The 21,355-nt window shown below is 33.0% G+C and overlaps 2 pseudogenes; one reads left to right on the top strand and one right to left on the bottom strand.

The window, feature by feature from the left end:
- The first annotated feature begins 775 nt into the window (after window positions 1-775).
- LOC120081871 (cysteine synthase, chloroplastic/chromoplastic-like) lies at window positions 776-20,337 on the top strand (annotated as a pseudogene).
- Window positions 15,150-17,536, bottom strand: LOC150035309 (uncharacterized; annotated as a pseudogene).
- Window positions 20,338-21,355: the final 1,018 nt, after the last annotated feature.

Raw genomic sequence — 21,355 nt, 5'->3', positions numbered from 1 at the left:
AGACAATTCGTAGTCATTCGAAAAGTTATGTCCCTTCTTCAAGTTGGTTAATTACGAAAAGACATGTTTATTCATGAAATAATGCAACTTTACCTTCACATACCATTTATTTCAAACACGGGTTTTGTTGTAGGTGGTACTAAATTCAGGTTATTGGTTCAATCCTCTCTTATAAAAAGTTTTAGTATGAGAATGATGGTTTGTTGTTGGATGGTATACCATTGAGTAGGGAAATCTAGTTGGTTAGTGGGCTCAAGAAGTCTTGATTTGTATAAAGAAATGGGGATTGCCCCAGACAAGTCAAAAGTCTATTGGTAGGCCTAAACCTAAAGAAATCTGGGAGCCACGAAACACAGATCTCAATAAGAAAAAGTCTTAACCTCAAAAAATGTTTAAAAATAAATTATTTTATAAGATAAAAAATTATTTTTGTTGCTAATTAGACCTTTGATTTTTAATTTTGTAGCCGATAGATACATTATTTAAAAAAAAAACAATATAACCTACTAGATACACAAATTGAGAATTCAAGACCTATTATATATTTTTAAAAATTCAAGAGCTATATATGGACACAATTTTAGAAGTTGGGCTAAAATTTTAATCTTATATATTATTGTGCCCCTCTCAACCTGAAATTATGGATTCGTTACTAGCTTTGGGACTTGTGCTTGGTCCAACGTCTTGTAGCTACGAGTGCATCTACCTACTCTAACATACTACAACATACCTTTAAAAGTTTGAAATGAATTAAATCAAAACACTAAGACTAAATATGGTTGTGATTAAGGGTCAAGTTAGAGGTGGTCTTCATCGAAGTTGGTTATCTAAGGTGAATGTTAGTGTTGGTTAAGAGAGGTGGTGTTCACCGGAATTGATCATCAAAAATGGTCTTTTTCGAAGTTGTGGACGAAGGAATTTGTAACAAACCTTTAAACAAATCAATATTCACCCTAGATAAATCTCTCTTAAGAATAAGATAAAAAAATAAAATAAATAAAAAAAAAAAAATATTATATCCGTGACCTGATGAACATAAATCTCTCTCAATTAAGATTACTTTCGAGATTTTTTTTTCAATTTCATCATTCTGGTATTGGTGAACCGTCGAAGAACAAGAAAGCGACTGGTGCGCCACTGTTGCAAATGGAAAAAGAATGGAAAACATGGGCAATGGAGAGGAAGGGGAGTGAGAATCAAGGGTAAATCTGGTATTTCCTACAAAAATCCTAATGTCCTCACATGGGCCAAATTTTATTTTTCATAATCCATCTTATTTTTTCAAATTTCAAAACAATTTGGTGGTCCATTATTTTAGTTCCGTTATAAATTTAGAATTTTTTTGGCAATTCGAGCTATGACGGGTTTGGTTCTGAAAAAATGATAAAATCAACCAATAATAAGATTTATGATTTTTATCCTTGTCTAGTTCGTAGTTTTTATTAATGATGAAACTACAAATACATAGTAAGTGTTGAATCATAAACTTGTCTAGTTCGTAGTTTTTGTTAACGATGAACCTATAATTATATGGTAAGTGTATAATCATAAACAATGATAAGATTTTGTATGGGGTTATCAATTATGTATATAGGATAGTTGCTGATGGCTTAATCCTCTACTATCCTTCTAATAGATTCGTTTCATTACTCAAAAGAACCGTCATTCCTGAATTTTCGCACATAGTTAATGTTTAAATGCATATTTTATTATTAACTTAGATTCTGTTTAAGCACTTCTTGAATTAATCTCACTTGGATTAAATATCCAAATTTTTCTACCAAATTTATATTTTCAATATCCATATATTATCAAATTTCATTTATCTAATCAAATTTTAAATTTATTCAAATATTAGAATTGTTTTTCATTATTTTACACATATTTTTAATAAATTAACTGGATATTTTTTTCCATATTTTTTAAGGTTAAATTATTTTGTATATGTTATTAGCTTCAATTGCACATATTTCATATTTAGTCACTATTTTAGGTGACATTTTGATAATTTCTGACTTGTCCTTGGTTGGTTTGTATGTCCAGAATATTGTAAGTGTAGAGTTTTATTAATAACTAAGATATAACTAAGATATATAAATAAAGTGTAAGTAGAGAGCTTGATTAATAACGGGATATAAATAGAATGTAATTGAAGAACTTGATTAATAATCAAATTAATCCTATTATAATCTAATAGATCCAATTTCAAAACAGAAAATGAGTTTCATTCCTTAATTTTCATCATCTTTTGGAATTTGAATTTTTTTTTTAATATTCAAATTAGATTTTGATAACTACTTCACGAATTGATTTTAAATAAACCAATTTCTTCCTTATTTTTCTCCCCTAATTGATTCAAATTAGTTATATTTGACTTAACCACTTTTCCAAAATATTCAGAATTAATCAAATTTTAATTTGTTTTTCACCATTTTGGTTTTAATTTATAATATATCTTTAAATTTTACATTATTTTATTCGTTTTTATTATTTTAAATTCATACTAAAATTTTTTATCTTGATTAGGAATTTTACTTAATCTTTTATACATATTATCTTCTAACAAACTGTATATTTTATTTAAATTTTATCATTTTTTGTATTTTTAATCACCTTTTATTCATTAACATCTTATTATATTATTATACCATTAATTTTTCTTTTTAACAAACAAATAAGTATTCATTTTTACAATCGTAATGTTTTTGTTATGACTTTACAAAAAGTTAGACTTCTTTTGTAGGTTTCGTGGTTGATGGAGTTATAAATGATTTATGAATACAGTGTAATTGTAAATAAACAAATTCTGATTTTTTTTTCTCCGAATTATATTTGAATTTATATTTTATTATCAAATTAGATTTTACCTAACTACTTATCGAATTAATCATAATAAACAAAAACTTCCTAATTTTTCTCTCTAATTTATATTTGAATTTGTTTTTTATTATCAAATTTTGATTATTTCCAACTAACTTTCGATTTGTTTAAAAGTTTGTTACAAATTCAATTCTATCTAAATATTTTTTCATTATTTTATACATATTGTTATCAAATTAATTTGATTTTTTTTTTTTTTCATATTTCGATGTTTTCAATTTTTCTTATAGAAATAAGAATGGCTAGTTGTATTTAAAAAGAGACATATAAATGGGAATTAAATTTTAAATGTTTTGAAACAGATTTATATATATATATTGTTTAATTTAATAATAGTAACAACAACAATAATAATAATAATAATAATATTATTATTATTATTATTATTATTATTATTATTATTATCATCATATTCATTATCATTATCATTATCATTATTAAAATAAGATAACAGAAAATCCTAAATCTCATTATCTTCATCTTCTTCAATTAGCCGCCCTCCAAAATCTAATTTTCTCGTTCTTAATCTTATATTTGCGATAGTTGGTTCAACAACCCTTTCTTGAATTCTATCGTCTTGACTAGTTTTTTACAACCACCCTCACCGGTTCGCTGACCTTTTTCGTGCGCACACATGTTTCCTGTTTTTGTTTCTACTTTGAACATCATTTTCAACAATGTCGGGGATTAATAGTATTTAAAGTTGGCTTTCAAGATCCAATGAGCAAAATGGTCATATGGAATGAAGATGATGAAACTCCTTACAATTGGTTTAATGTCAAATGCAATCGTTTTCCCATAGTCACATCATCCTGAAGTTGCAATTCATTCAAACACTCACTTGCCAACAATAATTTCACTGTTACAATTAACTTGGTTCTTTCTCATCTTGGAGGAAGTCCATCATTGTAGACATCCATAAGTTTCTAATAGCCTCCACCATTTAGTCCTTCTATAGGTAGTTGGAAGCGTTAAGGATCATATTAGATGATTTTTTATTTTTGTTTCTGGAATGTTTAGATATTGTGTATTTGTGGTTCTAAAATGTTTAGATAGAATGTATTTGTGGTATTCGAGTTGTTTTTTTAGCAGTGTATCTTTGCATTCTCGTTTGTGTTTTAGGATAGTTTTGTCATTTACTAATTAGTATTTCCTATTCTATAAACTCGTTTTGTTATTTTTATAATTTTGAAACTTTTTTGCCATTTTTCCAAATGAAATTTTAAAATTTACTATTTCTCTTGTCAACACAAAACTTTATATTTTAGCTTAATATTTGTTTAGTTGTTTAGTTAGTATTAATTAGTTAATTATGTTATTTTGGTAAGGCTTTAAAATAGGGAATTTAGAGTTGTAATAAATAATTTTTTAAATATCCATTTGAATATAAAATTTGTGTTGTTGGAGTGTATTATGTCAACTCTAAGAGATGAATTTTCCGTGCTTGGCTATGGACTTGGCCGAATACCTTTTTGTCGCTTCATCAATGATGAACTAATATAGCATAATAGTTGTGGATACCGTTTCAGATTGTAACGATAACATCCTCTATTACGGTGTGGTTTTGGTATCATACCTATGTATAACTTTATCATTTTCATTTTTCTAATTAAAGTAGAACTGAACTCTTTAAATTATATGAATTTTCTTAAGTATTTTCATCTGGTCAATTAACTTATTGTTTAATTTGAATAGATTGAAGTTCACCCTATGTTTCTTTGGGTTAATTATATAATTGCATTCCCTGAGATTGTAGCTGGTAGGTAAGACTCCCATGGTTTACCTGAACAATATCATCGGAGGGTGTGCGGCAAATATTGCTGCTAAGCTTGAAATGATGCAACCATGTTGCAGTCTAAAGGACAGGTGAGAAAGTCAATTTTATTAAAACTCTTTTGATAAAAGAAAAGGGTTTACAATACACTTTGAGATTTACTTATTTTTAAAATTAAACACTTGAAAAGTTAAATCAAACACATTTTACATGTCCTAATGAATAGATTAATATGAATATGAGCATGGAGTCATACTATATATCTATACTTATTGTCAAAGAATGGGTGCATATCTTCTCACCAATTATACTCAAAATGTCTTCAGGATTGGATATAGTATGATTTCTGATGCTGAGCAAAAAGGACTTATTACACCAGGAAAGGTAATAATATATGAGACGTAATTTTCTTGCTTCTTGGAAACTACATTTTCATTACATTGGTGATTTCAATTAAATTATACATTGTATCCCTCTTTACGGTGTTATGTTAAACAAATTATCCATAATCTATTCAAGAACAAAAGTTCTTCTGAAGGGATGACTTCTTTAGGTCAACCTTACTGTGAGAACGTATTGTACAATGGGATTCATTTTGAGAAATGATTGAATTCATCTAAAAGTGCTCCTTAGTTTGTGCCTTTATTCAAAAGCCTTATTTACTGATTTTTCAAGTTTCTTCTTTTAGTTCTTTGTTGTTTTTCGTTTCATTCTTCTTGTTATTTCATTATTACTACATTGTTACCCTCATGACATTGGATTTCATGAAGTCTATTCATTCTTATCTAATTATTGGCTACGTTTTCTAATTAAGGGATTCATGTAGAAGAAATTGGCACAAAATGAGAAGAGAAACAATCTTTTAAGAAAGAAACTTTTATTTAGAAATATACAAGGATGAACACTTAGAAATTACTCTTTCACTCTCAAGACATTCACTCACTTTTCTACACTAACTCTTTAGCTTTTCTTCCCTCACATATGGGGTCACACCTCCTAGTTATAGGCATGAGATCCTTGGAGCCCAAGTAAAAGAATTTTTTTAGGCTATTCTTGGATTCTAAATATCTAAATATTTTTTGGTTTATTCTTACCTAAAGTTGTTCTAGAATATTTCTAGATTTTTCCTTTGAGATATTTATTCATTCTACAATATAGTTCTAGAAAAAATCTCATTTACATATTTATGTCACATGGTGGATACTCCAAGAACCTTCTAAACTAGTTAGTGTTGCTATATATTTTAACACTCTCCCTCAGCACTAACTATTCTAGGTCGTTCAATCATCTCGAGCTGCTGTCTAAACTTTGCATGTTTGTTTGCAGGTAGCCCCTTTGTGAATATATCTGCAATTTGATCTTCTATTTTTATTTGTTTTATCTCAATTTCCTCTTGAAGTACCTTTTCTCTAATAAAGTTGTAATGTACCTCTACATGCATGGTCCCTGCATGAAATACTAGATTCTCAGCTAAGCGAACTGCAGATTAGTTGCTACAATATAAAGTCACTATATGGTTAACTTCTTGGTGCAAATCCTTCATTAGTTGCTTTTTCCATATTCTCTTGTGCTGCCATGGTCACTACTCTATACTCTGCTTCTGTGATAGACAATACAACTATTGCTTTTCTCTTGCTACACCAAGAAACTACTCCACAACCAAGTTTAAACAAGTAACCAGTAGTTGATCGTCGTGTATCAAGATCTCCTGCATAGTCAACATTGCAGAAGCCTTCTAACTTTCAGTCCTCCTCTTTCTTATAAGAAATGCCATATTCACTTGTTCCTCTTAAATATCTTAAAATTCTCCGAGTTGCTTCAAGATGAGGCTTCTTCAGATTTTGTATGTAACGACTTACAACTCTGGCAGAATATGAGATATCAGGTCTTGTTAAGGTAAGGTAGATTAAACTACCTACTAACTAATGATATATCGTTGAGTTTGCAAGATCTTTACCTTCATGTATGCAGAACTTTTTGTTAACCTCCATCGGTGTAGATATTGGCTTGTTGTCACTCATGTTATACTTATGCATAAGATCTTTTACATACTTCGTTGTTCAAGGAACAATCCTTTTTCTGAGTGTTCCACCTCTAGTCCAAGGAAATGCTTTAGTTCTCCAAGCTTTTCATTTCAAATTAGACTAGTAAATTCTGTTTTGTTTGTCAAACTTCTTCTATGTGGTCTCTTGTTATGATTAGATCATCCAATAAGACTAATATGATTGTGATCTTTGAGTCTTGAGCTTTGACAAATAAGTTGGAATCTGCTGGAACTACTACAAAGGCACTTTCAACTAGAAATTTTGCAATTTTTCCATACCAGGCTCTTGATGTTTGCTTCAAACCTGTTGGGTTATTCAATCTTCACTAGACCCAAATACTCAAGATCAACACTGAAATGATGAAGAAATGACTAAGAAAGATTTTGTCAAATCCTCGATGTTGGATACTCGACACTTGATAGGTTTCTACACGATGCTCAATGCGAATTTTCTTCTCTGTCTGACGAGTTTCTGTTGAATCCTTGATAGAACTCGATGAGAACTAATTGATACTCGATCTTACTCGATGAGTCTTGATCTTTACTCGGTGCGACTCGAAGGTGAAAACGATCAACTCGAAGCAACTCAGTAGCGAAGATCGATGTACAATTGAACTCAATACTCTGTATTTGATACGATTTGAAATGAGATTGTATAGCGTGCGATTTGCAGGAAGATTATAGTCGAATGAACAAGAAGATAAAGACAAGAAGAAGAAACCACAGAGGTTTACATAGTTCGGCAAGGTTGCCTGTGTCCACGGAAAGATTCAAGTTCTTTCACTAAGAAGATTGCATACAACTTTTTGTTTGTTTACAGAAAATTAAGAAATGATGAATTCACACTCTCTGTTTTTTGTTTTTCTGATCAGAGGTATTTATAATGCATACCAACTGACCATTACAACACAAAGTTAGTTATAAACAAATAATAAGTTGAGGTATTTGAGTCACAGCTTCTTCAAATTCTCCACTTTGACTCTAATGTCTTGCAATCTTCTAATCTTCTTGATTCTGACCATTCTGCCTACCCTGTGTCAAGAAGCTCGAAACCAACCTATTCTAGACATTTAACCAATTTAAGCTTTGAAATAGGTTTTGTCAACATGTTAGTTGCATTATCTGATGTGTGGACCTTTAGAATTTATATCTCCCCTGTCTCAATTTTATCTCTGATGAAATGATATTTGATATCAATGTGTTTAGTTCTAGTGTGGTATGGTGGATTTCGGGATAAATGGATAGCACTTTGGTTGTCACAATAGAGTTTTACCATTGTTTAATCTATTCCAAAGTCTTTCAGCAATCCCTTAAGCCACAATGCCTTTTTGATTGCTTCTATTAAGGCCATATATTTAGTTTCTGTTGTAGATAAGGCTATTATAGATTGTAGTGTTGCTTTTCAGCTGATTAGATTAGGACAATAAAGAAATAGGTAACCTATTAAGGACTCCTTTTTGTCCAAATCACCAGTATAGTCAACATCCACATATTCATAAAGTTCTAAGTTTGGTTCAGCTAACTTTTGGTAGACTAGTCTTAAGTTTTTATACTAAACTAAGTACCTTAGGATCCATTTAGTAGCCTCCAAGTGTCTCTTACCTACGTAGACATATATCTATTAACTAGGCTAGTTGAATATGAGAGATCAGGTCTAGTAGAAATCATTAAATACATTAGACTTCCGACTGCTCGATTATAGGGTATGACAGCCATCTGTTTATGATGTTCTTGGTCAGAATCTTTAAGAGAGTTAGCTGAGGATAGCTTGAAGTACTGAGCAATAGGTAAGCTCGCAGGTTTAACATCACTCATATTAAACCTTTTTAGGATTTTCTCATAGTAGTTGGACTGAATGATGCTTAGAATAGACTCCTCCTTGTTCCTTAGAATTTTAATTCCTAGTACCTTACTTATTTCTCCCAAGTCTTTCATATACAACTCCCTTTTTAAAAGGTTTTTAACATGGGTTAGATCTTCCTTGGACCTACCTGCCAGCAATATATCATTCACATATACGAGTAGGTAAACCTTGTCCTTATAAGAATCTGTATTTACATAAACACATATGTCAAATGAATTTCTTTTGAATCCAATGTTAGAAATATAGTCATTGAATCTTCTATACCAGCACCTAGGTGATTGTTTTAACCCATAGATTGACTTGTTGAGTAAGCAATAGAGATTTTCTTTTCCTTTAACTTCAAATCTTTTAGGTTGCGTCATATAGATTATCTCCTCTAGATGTCCATAAAGGAAGACAATTTTGACATCTAGTTAATACAATTCTAAATTATTTTGAACAGTTAAGAATAGAAGAAGTCTTACGGAAGTTTGTTTGACAACTGGAGAGAAAATCTATGAATAGTCTATTCATTCCCTTTGAGTAAATCCCTTTGCTACCAACCTTGCTTTGTACCTAGGCTTTTGATCACAAGATGTTCCTTCCTTAAGTTTGAAAACCCATATAGAGGCAACTGATTTGTAACACTTAGGCAGAGGAACTAAAGACCAAGTGTCATTCACTTTGAATGCATCTCCTCATTCATAGCTTCTATCAAATCTCTTGCATCAACACAACTTGTTGCTTCCTCAAAGGTTGTTGGTTCTGAAGGAACTCTTTTGACAGAGAACCTTTGAGCGGAAGCGAATCGTCCAAATCTCATTTCGATTGAACGCATACATTTACAGTCATACAAGAACATATTATGCATACAACTAAATTATAACATGCTTTTGAAATAAAAACAAAGTTTATAGATTATACCTTTGAAGAACCGTTCTTCAAGTTAATCCCTCAATCTAACTCGTTCACGAATGCGCCGAACAAGTCATGAACTCTCAGCGAATAGTAGTAAGCAAACTCGAACCAATCGAGACACTACAACTTGGTGACCTTGGTATTCTCAATGTGAGAATCCCGGAATGGTGGGCTCTGGCTAATTTTGGTTAGAGGGAAGTTTGGAGTTGGAGGAGGAAGATGATCAAGTAGAAGGCAAAGCTATCGCATATCAAAGTCTGTTGATCGTTTCGAGAAATGAGTCTATCACATAGGCTCTTAAGGTTATCATGTAGTTACTCGATTGTGAATGCTTGTCACTTGGAATAAAATTAAAATCACATTTTCATTTATCCCTCATTTGCCATAAAACCAAATAACTTCCGACTAAAGGGTGGTTAGCAAGAAAAGTGGTTAATTATCAAATAATGAATACATTATAAATAAATATGATAACTAATTTATCATTTATCTTTATAACCTATAGTTTTAATATTGCATCATATACAATATATAAACCATAGTTCTTTTTCTCTATTTTATGGCATTTCATATAAATCATATTTATACTAAATTTAATAACTATAAATCTTATTAATAGAAAATATATTTAAATCATATTCAAATATTTATTTCTCCAATTAAACAATAATGTATCAAATACATTATGTCAATTATATCATATACAATTGAATTAATTGAATTATATCATCTATAATTAAATTTCCTCTTATTAATTTAAACATTTCAAATTAATCCAAAAATTTATTCTCAACTTAAATTCATTGAGCTACTAAGGGGACCTTATGGATCTGTAGCTTGAAGCTCCAATGGTATGTTAATAACTGATTAAACTCTTTAATCACATTATCTACCATCCGTTAACTGTCGGGCACTCTATTAAAGACCGACAGCTACACTTTTCGCACTACAGATATATTTCTGTGTCCATTGGATATAACCAATCAACATTATGATGACCTTTCACAAATCACTCGTAAGTACAGCTAGGCCAAATTACCATTTTGCCCGTGTAGTTACATTTAACTCCTTAAGTACCACTGATCCCTCTAATGAATAATAGATCCTAGTCATACTATGACTAAACCCCTATCAGGCCAAGAAAGGGCGTGGCGCCACATTGTTCAAGACTTCGAATCAGCTCTTAAGGGAGCAATTTATCTACTTACCCCTGCTTCGGGGAAGGAGTGAATTTCATCTCGTGTAGCTGAGTTTCCAGCTCCCCAATCAAACGAATCTCCAAAATGGTAGGCTTGTTGAGTCGGCGATCTGGCCACTCTCACCCATGTAAATCAAAGGATCGCCCTCATAGGTAGGAGTTCAAAGCTCACTCAGGATTAAGGTCATGTTACCTATGGTCATCCTAGTGAAATGAAAGTCTTTATTATGAATGGCATTATATGACGAGACTAAACATTTTGTGGTCCGGGCTTATACAAACTCCTTGTATAAAATATCCCCACTCGCATGTCTAATACACGAATGATCAGAATCAGATCATTTCTAGGACTTTACAACATTTGTAACATCTACAAAGTGAGCCATACTCGTAGTGTCACCAAGATAAGGTACCCAGCCTTATCCATATACTACAGACCATTTAAGTTATCACTTAAACATGATCCACCTGTATGTCTCCACATACATGTTTATATTACAACGATAACCATATATGTTAGTTTATTGGTTTAAGGTTAATGCAACTAAAATATCATATATTTCATAGACAGAAGTGAATAAAGTATCATATATTATTAATCACATAAATGTTTGTTCATACAAGATTTACAAACTATAGAACCCTAAGAGATTTAGAACATCAACCCCAACAATCTCCCACTTATCCTAAAGCTAGTGGGGTGCACAAGATAATCAAATTACAAGTACACAAAACAATAAATTAGGGCACAATACGCCCAGTATAAGAGGTTCTTGGTTATTAGGAGCTACAACAGCATTTAAATTAGATTCATATAGTTCATTTCAGTATATTTAGCTGGTGGGGTAATGGTTCTCCTTTGTCTATCCCTAGCTAAGACATACGGACCTAAATCAGGTTGTTCACTTATAGTCTTTTCTTGTTCCCCTGCATCTTTCTTAACTTTTCTTATGTCACTAGGTAGGTTAGATTCTATTGGTTGCTCAGTAAGTAACTCCACCTCAATTCCTGAGGTGGATGACTCACCTTCATCCTCAAGCCTTTTCTCCTTTTGCATAAACATCTCTTCTTCCCTAAAAGTGATGTCTCTGCTCATTATGAACTTTCTCTCAACTGGATGCCACATTTTAAACTCTTTGACACCCTCTGTAAAGCCTACAAACATGCACTTGACTGTTTTGGCTTTCAACTTTCCCTTATTTTAATGAACAAACCCTACACATCTAAAGACCTTGAGGTTATCTAGGTTAGGAGGATGATTAGTCCACTTTTCCTCAGGGGTAAGCAACTCTAAAGATGTGTGAGGGCACCTATTCAAGGTATACACTGTGTAGGCTGCAACTTCTACCCAATAATTTTCACCTAAGATGGCATTAGAAAGAAAACACCTAACCCTTTCCATTATGGTTCTGTTTAACCTCTCAGCAACCCCATTCTATTGAGGTGTATACCTCACCATTCTATGCCTAGTTATATCATTCTCACTACAATATTTGTCAAAGTATTCATTGCAAAAATCAAGCCCATTGTTGGTTTTAGAGTATTTTAACCTTTTAGATGTTTGATTTTCTATCATGGCTTTCCATTCTTTAAACTTCTCAAAAACTTGGTCCTTAGTTTTAAGAAAGTATATCCAGCTCTTCCTAGAAAATTCATTTATAAAGGTTAGAAAATATCTTGAGCCATTAAGGTTTGGTGTAGGAGATGGTCCCCATAGGTCAAAATGGACATAATCCAATGTTCCTTTATTGGTATGCTGAGATTTTGTGAAACTTTGTCTGGTTGTTTTACCTAGAATGTAGTGTTCACAAAAGGAAATGTGTTCACTAATACCTTTGGGCAATATACCTTGTTCGGAAAGTGCTTGCATCCCCTTTTCACTAATATGGGATCGTCTTTTGTGTCACAAATCAGCTTCTGTTAAGCTTGTTGTTGAAATCATGTAGGCACTGGTCATCATCTCTACTCCTCTTACAATATAAAGGTAATTGATCTTTTCACTAACCAACAAAACTTTAGAATCCTTAATCACCTCAAGGACTCCACCTTTTCTTTTGCACTCTCACCCAATGGAGTCAAGCATACCTAGAGATATCAAGTTTCTCTTGAGTAAAGGTACATGTCTCACATTTCTGAGAAGCTTGATTGATCCATCCTTTAGCTTTAAAGATACTGAACCAACCCTTTTGATTTTGCAGGCTTCATTATTCCCCATGTACAAAGATTCTCCATCCACATCCTTGTAAGTATTAAACCAAGGTCTGAAGCGTGTCATATGATAGGTACAGCCAGAGTCAAGTACCCAGTCATGCTTCCCAAGAGGGCTGATTTGGTTAGTTTTGTTTCAAGTAGAGGCTAAGGCATTAGAATAAAAGTAGGAGCTTTCAACCACTGAAGCTTCTGGTTGTTTTCCTTTCTAATCCTTCCCTTTTTCTTGATTTTTTTGTTTCAAGTTGTAGCAATCTTTCATCAAGTGTCCTTTCTTCTTGCAGTAGTTACATCTAAGCTTGGTCTTGGGTTTATGCTCTTCACCAGACTGGTTTTTATTCCCTTTAGATTGATTCTACTTGTTCTTACCCTTGATAAACAGCCCTTTTGCACCAAGCTGCTTTTTTTATTGACTGAAGCTCCAACTCTCTAGTTCTCAATGCTGAAATAATGGCATTAGTGGTAACTGGTTCTCTTCCATATTTCAAAGCATTCTTCACCTTCTCATAGACTTCGGGTAGAGAGTTCAATAAGACAAAGGCTTTATTCTCATCGCCAATCTTCTCACCAAAGCTCTTGAACTCAAAAACTATCCTCTTAAATTCATCCAGATTGTCTGATAGTGGCTTGGCAGAATCCATCTTAAAAGTGAAGAACTTCTCCTTTAGATACATCTTGTTGGGGAGATCCTTAGTTGTAAAAATACTTTCTAGCTTGAACCACATCTTGTTGGTCATGTCTTGATCAATCACTTGTCTCAAGATGTTGTCACTGAGATTAAGAACCAGAGTCCCATAGGTTGTAAACTTCATGTCTTCCCTTTCTTGAGCTATCAATGTAGGCAGCAAAGTCGATGGATCTAGAAGGGCCTTGTGAGCTCTCTACAGTCCAAGAATGGATTTGACTTTTGCTTTCCATAGACTAAAATCACCCTTCCTATCGGACTTCTCTATTTCATATCTTGCAATAACCATCTTTGATCTGATCGAGTATCGAGTCTGGATTTCTTGAGTATCTTGATGCTCCAAGAATGATGACCTTGATGATCTTCAAACACTCTGATACCATACATTGTTGGGTTATTCAATCTTCATAGGCCCAAATACTCAAGATCAACACTGGAATGATGAAGAAATGACTAAGAAAGATTCTGCCAAACCTTCAATATTGGATACTCGACGCTCGATAGATTTCTACTTGATGCTTGATGCGAATTTCCTTCTCTGTGTGATGAGTTTTTGTTGAATCCTCAATGGAACTCGATGAGAACTAATTGATACTCGATCTTACTCGATGAGTCTTGATCTTTACTTGGTGCGACTCGAAGGTGAAAACGATCAACTCAAAGAAACTCAATAGTAGAGACCGATGCACGATTGAACTCGATACTCTGTATTCGATACGATTTGAAACAAGATTGAATGGTGCGCTATTTATAGGAAGATTACAATTGAATGAACAAGAAGATAAGGACAAGAAAAAGAAACACAGAGGTTTACGTAGTTTGGCAAGGTTGCCTACGTCCACGGGAAGATTCAAGTTCTTTCACTAAAAAGATTGCGTACAACTTTTTGTTTGTTTACAGAAAATTAGGAAATGATGAACTCACACTCTGTGTTTATTTTTCTGATTAGAGGTATTTATAATGCATACCAACTGACTGCTATAACATAAAGTTAGTCATAAACAAATAATAAGCTGAGGTATTTGAGTCACAACTTCTTCAAAACCATATAAAGCCTTTCTCAATTTACAGACGTAGTCATGATGAGCTTCATCCTCAAATCCTTTTGGTTTCTTTATATATATTTCTCGATCTAGCTTTCCATTTAAGAAAGCGTTCTTAACATCCACTTGTCATAACTTCCAATCCTTACCAGCAGCAAGTGCTAATAAGACTCGAATGGTGATGAGCTTTTCTACATAACCGAACATCTCATCATAGTCCAAGTCATACTGTTGAGAAAACCCTCGAGCCACCAGTCGAGCTTTGTATCTCTCTACCATCCCATGTGCTCGAGTTTTAATTTTATAAACCCATTTAAAAGATATAGGTTTAACATCTTTAGGCTTTGGCACCAAGTCCCACGTTTGATTCTTTCTTAATGCATCAACTTCTTCTTCCATGGTTTCTCCATCGAATATTCTTTGACGCTTCTTTGTGTGTTGTTGGCTTCTCAACTGTTGCTAATGTTGCATTCACATACATGGAATTAGGTTTTCTTAGTTTTGTTGATCTCCATAATTGTGGCTCTTAATTATGCACTCCACTTTACCAAGGACTTTATATCCTCAATTGCTCTTCTTCGTCTTCGTTGTTTTCTTCTTCTCTTTCTATTGGAGCTTGTTGTACTTGACTTATTTCTTCTGGTCCTTCTTTGAAAGATTTCTCATCTTTGAGTGCCTTTTCTAATTTGGGTGCCCACCATGATGATGCTTCATCAAATATCACATTCCTTGATGTATAGCATCATCCACTGATAGGATTAACACACCTCCACCATTTTCTTTGGTTGTCATATCCAACAAAGATGCATCTAATTGCTTTCTTATCAAACTTCTTTCTCAGGTGATATAGTACAAACACATATCACACATAACTAAAGGCTCGAAAGTGTCCAATTATTGGCTTGATATTTAGCAACCTTTCATAAGGCGACATGAGCCTAAGCCTTTGTTGGGGAAGTTTGTTAACCACATGGGCTGTTATTCTCACACATTCAGCTCGAAATCTTCATGTCGCTCTATTTTCATGTAACATGTTGCGACATACTTCTGCAAGATGTCTATTTTTGTGTTTTTTTCACTCCATTTTGTTGTGGAATGTTTGGACATGTCAATTGATAATGTATCTTATGCTTTTGCAAGTATTGAGAGAATTAATTAGACGTATATTCTCCCTCGTTATCTATATGTAGGCATTAAATTCTCTTTCCTAATTCATCTTCAACTTGTTCTTTGAATTCTTTAAACTTTATAATTGTTTCATATTTCTCTTTCATAAAGAAAACTCAAACATACCTGGAGAAGTCATCAATAAAGCTCATGTAGCACATACCGATAATTGAAGATTGCTTGACAAGACCAAATATGTCAAAATGCACCAGCTCCAATGGCTGCTTTACTCTGAATTTGGACTTCTTGAATGGTAGTTGATGTGCCTTCCCATATTGGCAACTAGCACAGACCATGTCTTCTTTGATATCAAGTTGAGACAGCCTTTTAAGCATAGACTTGTTTATCATTGTCTTCAGTTTGCTATAGCTAATATGACCAAGTCTTGCATGCCACAAATCAGCTGTTTCATTCTTTCGTGTTTTATTCACATAGGTGGACTCTGCTAACATGACGTAGATGGAGTCCATTCTTTGCCCTTCCATGAACGACATACCACTGACTTTGAGATTATGGTACACCTTGACATCGTTAGGTCCAAACACGATGAAGTTTCCTAATGATAATTAAGATAATGACACCAAATTCTTCTTCATTCCAAACACATAAAATACGTTTTTCAGTTCCACTTGATTGGAATTGGAGCGAGGCATTATCATAGTTTTGCCAACGTGGGCTATTGACAACTTTGAGTTGTATGCAGTTACAACAACTTGACTTCCTTTGTACTTAGATGTGTTTTATAGCTTCCTCTTATCTTTTGTCATGTGGTTAGAACAGTCTGAATCGCAATCCAATCATTTTCATAATTTACCTCTTCTACATGGAGAGCCAACACTTTGTTCTCCACTGCATTGGATATTGACTAGGTTTTAGAATCTGTTGTTGTAAAACATGCATTTGCATCCCATTTTTCTTCACCAATACTCTCAGCCTAGGAGGTGACTGCGTTGTTTTCAGTTGTATTTTTCTTTCAACGATAATTTCTAGCATAGTGGCCTATCTTTGCACAGTTATAACATTCGCCCTTTTTTTCTATGCTCATGATTTTAATTAGTTTTATTAGTTCCCCCCAACTTGAGAGCATTTTGGAGTTTCTTCATCTCCTTTTGATCCTACTTGCTTTTGATATTTTGATTAACCTTTTATTTGGCCAATAAAGAGCACTTTTTTGTTATTGCTCTTTATTGTGACCTCCGACATTTTCTTAGCCAATGCTTCTTGACTAGCAAGCATATTTTCTAGGTCAATTAGAGAAGGTTGGACTGGCCAACCTTGAATAGCAGCAATAAAGCTTCTATATTCAAGTTTAAGTTCATGAATAATAATCATTCTCATCCTTGATTTTGAAATAGGGGAAGTAGGATCAAATTCAGATTTCACGGCATAGAGTTTTTATCTTGGTGAAGTATTGGTAGATAGCCATCTCCCTTTGAGCAACTGACAGGAGCTCATTCTCTAGAAACTACGATCTTGCATCATTTTTCTTCGAGAAAAGTGAGGTAAACGTGTCCCATGCTACTTTTGATGTCTCTGCTGTATTGATTGCTCCAATATTTCTTCATCAACTGTGGTTTTAATTGCAAACATGGCCTTCCCTGCCTTGATATTCCATTTCTTCAAAGCAACAACATCCTCAGATGAACTGACTTCAGTGCCTCCCACAACATCCCAATAGTCTTGGTCTTGAAGATATGACTTCATGCATGTAGACCATGTTTTATAGTTCTGAGTATTGAGCTTCTTGATTCTTCCAACAACTTAAAGGTCTCCCATCATTTTATAGTGATGAATGCACTCCATGAGTAGCTGTATCCCAGACAACAAACCTCACAGTCCCAGACTATACTCGATCTTTAGAAGCCCCACCACTGCAAGCTATGCTAGCTTGGCTCTGATACCACTTATTGAAAAAATTGTCACAAAAGGAAGAGAAACAATCTATTTTGAAGAAAGAAACTTTTATTTAAAAATATATAAGGATGAACACTTAAAAATTACTTTTTCACTCTCAAGACACTCAGTCACTTTTCTACACTAGCCTTCTATCTTTTCTTTGTTCACATATGGAGTCACACCTCTTATTTATAGGCATGAGATCCTTGGAGCCCAAGTAAAAAGATTTTTCTAGGATATTCTTGGATTCTAAATGTCTAGATATTTCTTGGTTTATTCTATCTAAAGTTGTTCTAGGATATTTTTAAATTTTTTTTTTTTTTTTTGAGATATTTATTCACACTACAACATAGTTCTAGAAAAAAAAAAAAAAAAAAAAAAAAAAAAACTCATTTACATATTTATGTCACATGGTAGATACTCCAAGAACCTTCTAGACTAGTTAGTGTTGCTATATTTATTAACAATTCGATCTACTGCATTGCGCTCATTTTTTATTTCTTTTGTTGAAACTTATTTTATCTTATTAGTTTGAACTGATCACTTAAAGTAGCTTTTAATTGAGTCATAATGTTGAGAAGGTTAAGATATAAACGAATCTCACCAAAGAATACGAGACTAAGAGTCTAGAGATAAGACTTATGTAACTATAGAGATAAGGTACATCGTAGAACTAAGAGATTGCATGAAACTATCTAAGTTCTAATTAGCTAAAGATATATAGGACTAATTATTTAGGTTTATAAGAGTACTTAAAAACAAGGCTGGATAGAAGTTGTTCCCAGTTCATAGGAAAATTGGTTAATGTCGATCTAATGCGGCCTGCATAGCTTAAGACAGTTTATCCGTAGGTTGAAACTTAACTTGAATTCGTTGTCGTGTATTTTGCCAACACACGAACACCCTACTTAATAACATAACACTCTCGTGTATTCTTTCAGAGTACTTTGGTTGAACCTACAGGTGGAAACACAGGAGTTGGTCTTGCATTTATTGCTGCTTCAAAGGGATACAAACTAATAATTGCAATGCCAGCTTCCATGAGTATGGAGAGGAGAATTGTTATAAGAGCATTTGGAGCCGAAGTTGTATTAACAAATCCAGCGAAAGGCATGAGGGGAGCAGTTGAGAAAGCTGAAGAGATTTTAAAAAAGACACCTAAAGCATATATGCTTAATCAATATGACAATCCTACTAACCCTAAGGTACGAAGTTTAAGATCTTATGTGAATAGATCTTGATCACCTGGTTATTTTAATTTAAGACCAAGTAAAATTAAAAAATTTAGGCTTTGTTTGGTAATCATTTTGGCCCTGTTTCGTAACCATTTTGTTTTTTGTTTTTTAAAAATTAAGCCTACTTCCTCCTCATTTATTACCACGATTTGCACCATTTGAGTACAATAATTTAATTCTTAGCTAAATTTAAAAAACAAAAACAAGTATTTAAAAATTACTTTTTTATTTATTTTTTTTTCTAGAGTCTGATATGGGTTCCTGGTTTTTGTAAAGGAAAGGTTTGATGAAATATGAATTTGAAGTCTTCAGGTACACTATGAGACAACCGGTCCAGAGATATGGGAAGATACTAAAGGCAAGGTGGATATTTTAGTTGCAGAAATTGGAACAGGTGGCACAATTTCTGGCGTTGGCCGATTTCTGAAAGAGAAAAATCCAAATATTAAGGTAACAAGACATTTAGCTACTTTTAATTAAGTAGCATTGTATTTATTTCATTTAAAATTGAGAGAATAATGTTGTGTCTCAATTCTACAGATTATTGGTGTTGAACCTAGTGCAAGTAACGTAATCAATGGAGGAAAGCCAGGTAAGTAAACCATTCAACTTCTACTGATTATTATTTATGCATTTTATTTATTTATTATTATTATTATTATTATTGAAACACAGGAAATCATCAAATTCAAGGAATTGGAGCTGGTTTTATATCCAATAATTTGGACCAAAGTGTAGTTGATGAAGTCATCGAGGTCTGTTTCTAACCTTTATTTATATTGTTAGCAGATATAAAACGCATAAACACTCATATTTAGGTTTCCATTTGAAATTCTGACCAAAACTTACTGATGCAGATATCCGATGAAGAAGCTATTCAGACGGCAAAACAATTGGCACTGCAGGAAGCCTTACTGGTTAGTGTATTCAGTTATCTTTTTTATCAAAAAAATATCAGCTAACCAGAGAGCAAGTGCTTTTTCAGCTATCTCAAGTATAATAACTGGGTCAGCTCTCTACTGCATCCAATTGAAAATTTGATGGTTTGCTTTCTTTAAAAAAATATATTAAAAAATTATTTTTTTACGTGTATAGAAAAAGGAGTATGGACTTAGGTCGCTGCACATAATTATTGTTCTTTTTAGGTCCATTTACGTATATTTCCTGACATTATCTCATTGACTTGATATTAGGTGGGCATTTCTTCTGGAGCAACAGCAGCTGCTGCATTGAAAGTGGCAAAAAGACCTGAGAATGCTGGAAAGCTTATTGTGTATGCACCCCATCTTCGTAATTGTTGTACTAAAAAAATCTTACCGGACATCTAATCACTTCCAATATAACTTTTTTCGGGTCGTATTTGCCGGCTTTGGAGAACGATACCTTTCCTCGGTCCTTTTCCAATCACTCCGAGAAGAATGTGAAAACATGCAACATGAACCATGAACTACATTTTATTGGACCTCCAATTCATCACACCTATGCACGAAAGAATAGAGGTGGGATGGAAGACGAAGCTGGGCCAAGTGATTAAGTTATTGTTGGCTGGCTTTGTTAATTTATAATTACTGTTTTTATGGTCATGGGCATAGTTATTTGGTGTTTATGTTGTGAACTCTTGTTTAAAAGGTAGGCTTTATTTTGGTGCAACTTGAATAATGTGTTATTCTTGTTCGATAGAACAGTCCTCTCAAATTGATGCACTCTAAATGCAATTTTTAGTAAGTTGAACCTTACGAATTTCGATTTAGATTTTTAGACAAAATTTTCTTTAAAAATTATTCATGAGAATTTACTGATCTAATAGTTTATATTGTAAAACCGATATTTTTAAGAAGTTGAATTAATGTATGTCAAAGGTAATCGTAATGAATAGAGTTAAAATTGATTGACTTATGAAAATTTAGGAGTTTAATTGAATCAGATTATAAGTTTCACATGATATTAGTTGAACGAAATCTAGAAAAGTTTGTGGTTTAAATTGATACAAGCATTAGTTTGGAGTTTTAATAGATATAACCTCCAAAGTTTAGGGATGTAAATTGATATTTACCCTTATATTTATTCTCCTCTCTGTGTAGCTCAACAACCGTCCTTAGGAAAGTTGGAGGTTGATATAATATGCATAAGAAAAATACTTCATTCTAGGCTATATTTATCTATGCGCATTCCAAATAATTCTCTAATCATAGTTTGTCACGTGCATATTCTTCTTAGGTACAGTTTAAACTACACCTAAGTCCGTACGCTCTCTTTCTATCCACGTAAAAAATAACTTCCTAATATTTTTTTTTGAAAAAAAACAAACAAACAAAGTGCCACATTAGATGAGTGGAAATGGGTTTTTTCTCTTTCTTATAACCTTTTTATAATTACTTTGAATTGTGTTGTTGGGAATGAGTAGAGTGAGATGAAAAAAAGATTGTGCATCCAAGTATTATGGCTCAAATGCATAATTGACCAA

This window comes from Benincasa hispida, chromosome 7 (genome assembly GCF_027475165.1).
Source record: "Benincasa hispida cultivar pf3 chromosome 7, pf3_genome.v1.1, whole genome shotgun sequence".
NCBI classification, from domain to species: Eukaryota; Viridiplantae; Streptophyta; class Magnoliopsida; order Cucurbitales; family Cucurbitaceae; genus Benincasa; species Benincasa hispida.
The sequence above is the reverse complement of the archived record's forward strand: the minus strand, read 5'-3'. Positions and strand labels throughout refer to the sequence as shown.